At 42.9% G+C, this 8755-nt stretch overlaps 1 long non-coding RNA gene across 1 annotated transcript; it reads left to right on the top strand.

Annotated features, from left to right (window-relative positions):
* The first annotated feature begins 273 nt into the window (after window positions 1-273).
* LOC139774667 (uncharacterized) lies at window positions 274-2981 on the top strand. The gene is made up of 3 exons (XR_011718637.1): window positions 274-415; window positions 546-1315; window positions 2942-2981. It is a non-coding gene; the product is annotated as an uncharacterized lncRNA (long non-coding RNA).
* The last annotated feature ends 5774 nt before the right edge of the window (window positions 2982-8755 follow it).

Raw genomic sequence — 8755 nt, 5'->3', positions numbered from 1 at the left:
GCGGTGAATTCGGCGACGGTACGTCGACGATCCGTTCGAAACCGCGATTTATTCCAAGATTTATTCGATCGAGATCCGTCGCATGCGAGCGGTCGGCGCGCGGCACGGCGGTACAACGATCACGCCGCTTCGGAACATCGCGGATATCCATTTTCAACGGTGAGATTCTGTAATACACATCTGTTAATTTTACGCCGTAACGGAAAGAGGCAGTGGCTGGTTCTAAAGCGCGATCGTTCGCTATTTTCGTTTTTTAGGAGGCGGAAGGTGCGCGAAGGTGCAGCGCTAGTGCAACAGGTGCAGCATCGGCGGGCGCGGGGCGGGTGGAGCGTGAAGTCGGCCGCGCGATTTTCGGCGACTCTCTCCCAGATTCGTCCGTTACGTTAATCTACGAGACGCGATCGTCGAGCGGCCCGTACGTACATACATACATACATACGTATTATACTCGCGCTATTCTATTCCCGTCGCAACAAAGCGACGCGTCGGGTACAGATGACGTCGGTTTAAGACGCGAATCACGGATTTTTTCCCCTCCCCTACAGATCATCTCGTGCGTGAGTCTGGCGTCAGTGGTCGTCGTGGTCGAGTGTGCCGTGAAAAGGAAATGCCGTTGAAAAGTGTCGCGAGTCCGCCACAGCATAAATAGACACGGTATGTTCACTCCGTGTCGGCGCCTTGGAGCTGAAGTGAAACGGTCGGCCGTGATATTGAGTGTGAAAATCGTATGATCGTATGTCTGTCCTTCTTCAACGCTCGTGGAAAAGGACAGACATACGATCTCCCTCTCCTTCTCCGTCTCATTGACCGCCATATTGTTGAGTGTGCGAACCATTTCATGGGTTTCGGCGAGAGTGTACATACTGTATCTACTTATACTGGGGAGCTTTCCAGCAAGCGACCCAAGTCGACACAAGTGTCGTTTTGTCTTCGTTCCTCATTGCCAACAAAGAAAGACAGAGCGACGTTTGTGTTGACTTGTGTCGCTTGCTGGAAAGCTCCCATCGTGACTCGCGTCGGATTCCAACGGTTAATTCGCGCGCGATTAACCTCGCCGCGAAGAATGCTGTGCCCGACGGAGGAGCGGCATCGGGATCGTCCTCGGCCAGCGGTCGGGTGTGCCGTGAAAAGTCGGGTGTGCCGTGAAAAGTGTCGCGACTCCGCGTTGTATTCCGATGGTTAATTCGCGCGCGATTAACCTCGCCGCGAAGAGTGTGTGCGTCACGGAGGAGCAGCATCGACGGGAGCTGAGAGCTGAGAGGAGGAGGAGGAGGAGGCCCGGGGAGGCATCAGGCGTCGGCGGAGCAACCCAAGGGTGAGTAATTTATCGTCTATTTATTACTCCGCTTGTTGAATCGCTTATCCCTGTCTCACGGCGCATTCCACGCGTCATTTTGCACCATTGTTATACAATATTGAGTATATTATTTTTTAAAGAATTGTATTAAAGAGGTGCCCTCTCTATTTTTCTTAAAATGTCTTTAATAAAGTACGTAATTATATAATATATAAATATCTCGAAATATTTCAATATCATTTATTTACTTGATATTTACTTGAAAAACGAAAGGAGAAAATTAATGCGCGCACAATAATTATAATTATCTACTAAAATATTGTTCGACCGTCTCCGCGCGCGCAGCGGATCTTACCGCTTTTCCACAGTAAAATCACGACTAACCTTGGGTTATCCGCGCGAAGCAATGGTGCACGACGGGGTAGGTACGTTTTATACCTCGTCGGAATGCCGATGGTTGAGAAATGCCATTATGTATCGTCCGCGAGTAGGTACCTATCTCGTAAAACGAGTCCGCGGGTTTGTTTAGCCGACCGCGGCTGGTACGGCCGCCGCGCCCGCGCGCCCGGCGGTGTCAATTTTACGCGGCCACCCGCGGCGATGCAAACGCGATTGATAATTAGTTAGATTAGAAGTCATTAGTACGCATGGCCGTACGTTTCGGACTATAATCGGGACCGCAAGGCCAATATAACGACGCGGGAGGACCGGCCGCCGCGCCGGCCTCCGGACATGTGTGCGCGCGGGTCGGCGTCAATCACGTTACATTTGTAATTGTTCGGCGATATCGGTCAAACTGCGGCCGAATACGAAATGCGCGCTGACAGATATCGCGGAGCCTCGCGAAACGGGCTTCATGGCAACGCGAAGTGAAATCAAACTAATTACGTGGTGTACGACATACACATACGCGCGCACATGTCGCTTGTAATCGCGAACAAAATCGAATATGTAACACCTGCCCGGACTCGGTGTACGCGCGAACACTTGTTCAACATCCTATAGAAAAATCTTTTGCGGTCGTAATCGTGGTTACTGTGCAAGCGCGATGAGTCGTATCATATTTCAGGATACGAAATATTCTAGAATCTAGATGAATCAGGTAATTAAACGGCTAATTGCGCGAACCAAAGTTAAAATAACATTATCTTATGCAGGGAGCGACATGGTCAAATAGCGTGGTATTGTTACTTCAAAATCAGCATAGCTATTATTTCAACGAGAGAAGCGAGCGGTGGTTCCGGCGCACGCACAATTGATAAAATAAACAAAGAAAATTAGTGCTGTTTAAAATGTCTGTATTTTTTAAGCTCGCGAGATTGCCCTGTAAATTTCAGGCTAACAATGTACGTCGTGATTAATGATCTGTCGCATAATAAGACGTATTAAAACGTGCCAATAAATGCTGCTCTATAAACAATGGTCGATTTATAAGGTTTGCGTATATGTGCGTGTATATGTTCTCGTAAACCAACAATCTATATCAAAGCATGTATCGGATCTATGAAACATCATGTATCTATATATCTATAATATTCTCTTTCATAGATTCAATCTACGGATTGAAGTAAAAAATAATATCTTTCGATATACCGTTTGTTATTTTGGACGATGCTATAATTCGGATTCGTTTGTGTGTTGCAGATCAACGTCTACAATTTCGCTGCTGCGCATCGTGTGTCTGTGAGTAAAATTAATCCAGATTCTTTTTAAAAAGTCGATTAATTAATTTATGCAGACTCATATTAAAAATTAGGTAGCGTCTAAAACGTTTTTTATTGAACATCCAGAAAGTTGAGATTTCCTTCGAAAATTAATTTACAATATAATTTTTTATGAGCGTCGCGGGGAAAGATGATGCGAGGATAAAAAAGGAAGCAAATTGCTAAATATGTATTAAAAAATAACACAGGGCAATTAATTAAAGATATTACGGGGTAATTTTCGTAGAAGCAAATTGACAGTAACGAGAGTTATGGCGACTAAATTCTCGCGTAATGCATCTATCGGATTAGGGGATTCCAATGTACTCTCAAGTAATCGATAGCGCATACATGTCCCTGCATATATCATGCGCGTGTGCGGGATTGGAATGTTGTTTATCGACTTCGATTTCGTCGAACGCGTATGCACCGAGGTTGTCCCCAACTGACATGTATGAGTCGTCGTATCGTTACATTAACCTGAGATAGTAATTACAGCGAACAATCCAGCGGTACAGGTGCAATGGCTTCTAACTTGATTACCGGCGATTAATCCGGTTACGTAGGCGCGCGAAATTGGCCGAATTACTATTAATGATCCCCGGGCGATCGATAAAAGTTACTCGAAACTCGAAAGATGGATTCCAACTTTGCCACAGCCGCGCTAATTATTGTTAAATGTTTTTCTTTCCGTTCAATGTGCGAGCACTCGTAAAATAGTTCTAAATTTTATTTGCATCGTCCAACAATTACGCGCGATTTAACTCGAATTGGTTTCGGGCTACGTTCGGCGATCGTCATATTGACCTCATGACTTGATTACATTTGAAACGGTCGTGCGTGACCATAATGGTCTCTAATCCGCTTAATTATTAGTTACGTTCAAATTGCTATAAATGTACTTGCTCGTACAAATCCGCGTAACTACCTCCCTTACCACTACTGTCTGTCGGATTGATGCTGTTTAATAGCGCACGTTATTGTAACACGATCTGTGCATCGCGCTGCACGTGTAATGTAATCCAGGTATAATTCAAACACGTCTAAATATTTCCGTAAATATCCTTGCTTAATTAAGGAGCTCACGCAACTAGTGCATATTAATATATATATATATATAAGATTTACTTACGCGAGGATATAAGTTCTCCGTCGCGTGCTCGCGTTGAGCTTTGAGCTCGGCAAAGCAAACCCCGCGATCTCTGAGGATAAGAATTTCGCGTAGCCGGAGGGGAATCCGTATACGCATTATCCCAATGCTACCCAACGCCACCAATTACCAAACCGTGCCACAATCGCCATTATTAGCACGGTCCTCCTTGAAGGAACAAAGTTCTCCGCGCGTCGAAACACCCGCGCGACTAATTAGGGGACCTGTTCTGCCCGGGGATAATCGATTCGGCAGCTTTGTCCCTGTGGCATTCGCGATTAATTTACGCTCTCCCTTTCCCGTTCCGGCGGTCCCCTATCCCGTTTCAGTAAGAGGGAAGAAGCGAGCCGAGAGGCTGAGAAGGGAGTCGAAATGACCGGAAATTCATAATGCCACGCGCGTTTCGTATACCTCGCGTCTCGACGATTCCGCGATTTCGCTTTCTTCGCGCGCGGAAGGAAAATCGCGGGCATGCCACGCGAATTAGCGAATGTCCGCCGCTCGAATTCTCTCGTGGCCGGGTAGCGCGATGCATACGTAATGCCGGTTTCGCGGCGGGATGCATGCGTCGGTTCTCCCTCGGAAACGAGGCTCTCGTTCTGCGCGGCACGTCTCACCTCGCTCTCTCCTCGCGCCGCGCTGCTCCTATTCCCCTCGAAGCCCTTACGCGCCGCTCCTCGAGATCTTTTCCTGAACGCTGATCTTTTCTCGCCAGAAGGCTGCTCGTGCTCGCATCCGGTCCCGCCGGGGGTCCTTGGATTACCGAGAGATTTTCTCTTATGGCAATCAGTACACGTGCCGTTCTTCAACGACCTCGCTCGTGTCCTATTGAACTTTTGCTTCGTGTTCCACCTGTTTTCGACTTTCTTTCGAAATGCGAGACGCGACGTGCATGTGTGTTTACGGGTATCGTCATATGCAGGTATCGGTGGCGTTTTGCAGAGATACGACCTTTAAATTTTCAAAGGCTACGACTTCTCGTATACCTGTGAGAATTTATGTATGTAGAAAGGAGAGTAGCGCACATAAATCTCCCTCTTCTCTTGGAAATCTTTATATTCTATTAATTTAATATTTTGGAATAAAAACAACCAAAATTGAAAGGAATTTACATTATTATGTCCATATTTATTATTCTATTTCATCACAAATGTATCAATTAAAAAGTTTGATGATTATTGATTATGAGAATTATGGTCCTCAAACATGCACAATGCATTACATTTTTATCAATAGATAATAAAGCTAAACAGTAGATTTAAATAAACTTCAGTATTTAAAATAAAAAGTTTAAGGATAAAAATAATAAGTGACGAATAAAAATGTTTTCTATATACATCGCGATCTTAGTTTTTAATATTTTAAAAATGACAAGTTTAATTTGCGAAACTTAAATTAATACGTTCACATATTGATACTATAATTCACATTCAATAAAATTAATAATATTTTCAACGTATTTACATTAATTTAATAGCACGATGAAATTAACAAATTATATTTCGTACCTAGTCCTGAAAATAAGTGTTTCCATTATAATAATTGTGCGAAATTAATATCGGATATACTTAGTTGAAGCCTGTCCAAAACCTCGATGTAACGAGGTACGGTAATTTTGATCATACCGAATTAATTTAGATAAATACTTCAGCTTCAGCATACAATCACCAAGAAAAGAAAAACGAATTAATTGTCATTTCGGCAGCGTATAGCGGAAACGAATTTTTCGTAAGGTTCAGCGCGTCACACGTCGCTCGTAACGGGGATCAATTCGCGGCCCCAATCCGAACAGACTCGCGGCTCGCGTTTTAATCACTTAAGCCGTTCGACGCACGTGCCTGTCAAACGGATCAGCAGCTGTAACCGAATCGAATCGCTTGCATGTGCAAGCTCGCACGACGTGCCGCACACCGCATATCGCGTAGGATGACGAGCATCGACGCAGGGAACGCCGAAGCTAATGTTCGTTTAATGCACCGCGATCGGCACGGCGTATCCGATAACCGAGGGATTCGCGGATTTCCCTGTTATTTTGCGAGAGAGAAAGAGAGAGACTCTCTCCGCGAGTATTCTCTCGTCTGAGTCACGTGTCGCGTATTTATGCGTCGTATGTGTCGTTAATTGATCGAGTTACACGGTACGCGAATACGAAGAGATAGACACGTTGATGTTATTTGTACTACTATGTCCGCGGAAATCTATTCGGCTCTCTGCTTTATAGAGCGTACATAATCCGTATAATGATGATTTTCGTGAGCAAAATTAGATACGCGAATCTGCGTGCTGCGTTTGCTCGTAGAGTTTACAGAGCTATTACATTCGAGAATCCTATCGAGCTTGCGAATCATCTCGGGGCGATGCAACAGTGCGGATTATGAGCGCGATATGCAGTGTGTCCATTACGCTGCAGATTTCTAGCGTGTATATCCTTTTTAAAATATCGCCGTTTATAATATCCATATATTTTAGATAAAATATGCATAAAATATTATCGATTTATTCCTGCATATTTGTATGGGAAAACAATATTAAATTCTTCAATATTTATCTGTTAATATTTCGTTACGATTTCAATATCGGAACAATATCAAATGCGCAAACAGCCCTTTTTATAAAATAAAAATCGACATAGTAAAAATTCATACGTAAATTTGCGTTATCAGAATTTTCGGTGTAACGCTGATATTCGCGCACAAATTTTTACCCGGTACATTCGCGCGATTTCTGCGCGAGGCGTTTCTGCATTGCGTCGGCATATCGCGAATCATCGTATATTCGCAGTGTCGCACAAGCATTCGTATCTGTTCATGTGTATCGTCTCCGTGGCCGTAAAAGAGAAACCGTGCCTTAAGAGGATAGATTTAATTCTGATTCCTATTACATTTCCGTATTTATTTTACTACAGTATCGCAATATCGGTCGTCACACTCGTAATTATGTATTAATAAATAATGCATGTAATATCGTGAAAGCGGGTAGGAACGCTTGTTGCAAAGCTACAAATCTTGATTAAAAATATTAATTATTGGAGGTACATCATATGATACTATTAAAATATCTGCTTACACAGAAAAAAAATATTCTTGATTTAAAAAGCTTTAGTTTCAACGTGAAAATCTTGAAACGAGATTATATTGCATTAAATGAAGAAAATTGCTTGAATAAAGTCATTTTATATAGTTCAACCAAGAAAAAAAGTTGAAATTCTTGTAAAGAGATTACAGATTGTTTTATGTAATATACGAGTATAAGTTTTGATTTGACACTTCTTTTTTTTCTGTGTAGGCTGAATAGTAAACTATACCTGTTAAAAAGTACTTGAGTTTATTATACGTACTCAGTATAACTAATACTTAATATTGCTTGCTTTGTTTTGCTTTTTGATACTGAATATCTTTAGTAGTTTTCGATATTAAGTGACAGACACTGCCAGGTGTTTGTAGCTTTGAAGGAATCGCGACAAGTGGTATCAAATGAGTATCGGTATCCTATCAAATTTAAGCATTCCTTCGCGCAACGATAGCGATGACGAAACAGCGAACCGAACCCGCGTCAAGTACGTACTTGAGACGGACGGACGAACCGCGAATACTTTCGTCGCTGGTGGCACGCGAAAAGCACTGTTGTTCCGGCATTGCCGGCAAACGTCGACGGTGTAATAAACCGCGTATAGGCGAAATTCATGGCGGCCGGCAGGGGGGGGGGGAGAAACGTCTTCCGCAACATAAGACTCCGGTTCCGACGCTGGTGTCGATTCGTGTAAAGTCGTCGATATCCGGCCCCGGACTGGTTTGATGTTCTCGCATAAACCCAGCCACGGTCGTACGGCTCCGGTATATGGCAGGCGCGGGACAGACTCGAGGGGAAAAACCGGAAGACATCGATCTCTTTCGTATACGGCCGTGCCTCAAAGATGGAAGAAAACTTTGCGTTTATCCTCCGCCGGCCCGTTCGGTCGCCCCTTGAATAATCTAGTCATTCGTAAATTTGAAAATGACTCGGGACGTATGGCGGTTTCCGGACTACATTACGATAGACTTTTCGAGGAACTTACAAAGATGGAGAAACGACAAATCGAAGTCAAGCATGTACTTGAAATTGATGAGAGTAAATGAGAGGCCTCTCTGGAGAATTATATTTACAGCAATTAATATTTACGTCAGCATTGATGCCGAACGTGCCGATTATTCACACTATTATTATGTTACAAAAGTTTTATTTTAGTGAGTATATATTTATTTTTTCGTCAGGACAATGATTTGTTTGAGAATTGAATGATTTGAGAGAAATAAATTGAATTTATTTTTGAGGATTTAACTGATTCCGCGGAGTAACGAGTGATCGATATTTTAATTATGGATAGAAAAAGTTTTTGCTAATAGAAACGTATGAAAAGCCTCGAGCAAAATTGAACACAATCGACATGAAATAAAAAGATTTAGAACTAAGGGTTGAAAGGGGCAAGAGAAGCGAGCTTTCATTAAATTAAAAACTATACTATAATTCTGTTCGTTGTTAAAGAAATTTTAATTTGACCTACGATTTTTTTATTTTTTAAACATAACGATTTATATTCACGAAATTTATGACACTTATGATTATAGT

Source organism: Temnothorax nylanderi, unplaced genomic scaffold (assembly GCF_030848795.1).
Source record: "Temnothorax nylanderi isolate EJ_2023f unplaced genomic scaffold, tnyl_v1.0 TNYL_tig0084_pilon, whole genome shotgun sequence".
Lineage (NCBI taxonomy): Eukaryota > Metazoa > Arthropoda > Insecta > Hymenoptera > Formicidae > Temnothorax > Temnothorax nylanderi.
Note: the sequence above shows the minus strand (reverse complement) of the source record. Positions and strands in the feature narration are given on the sequence as shown.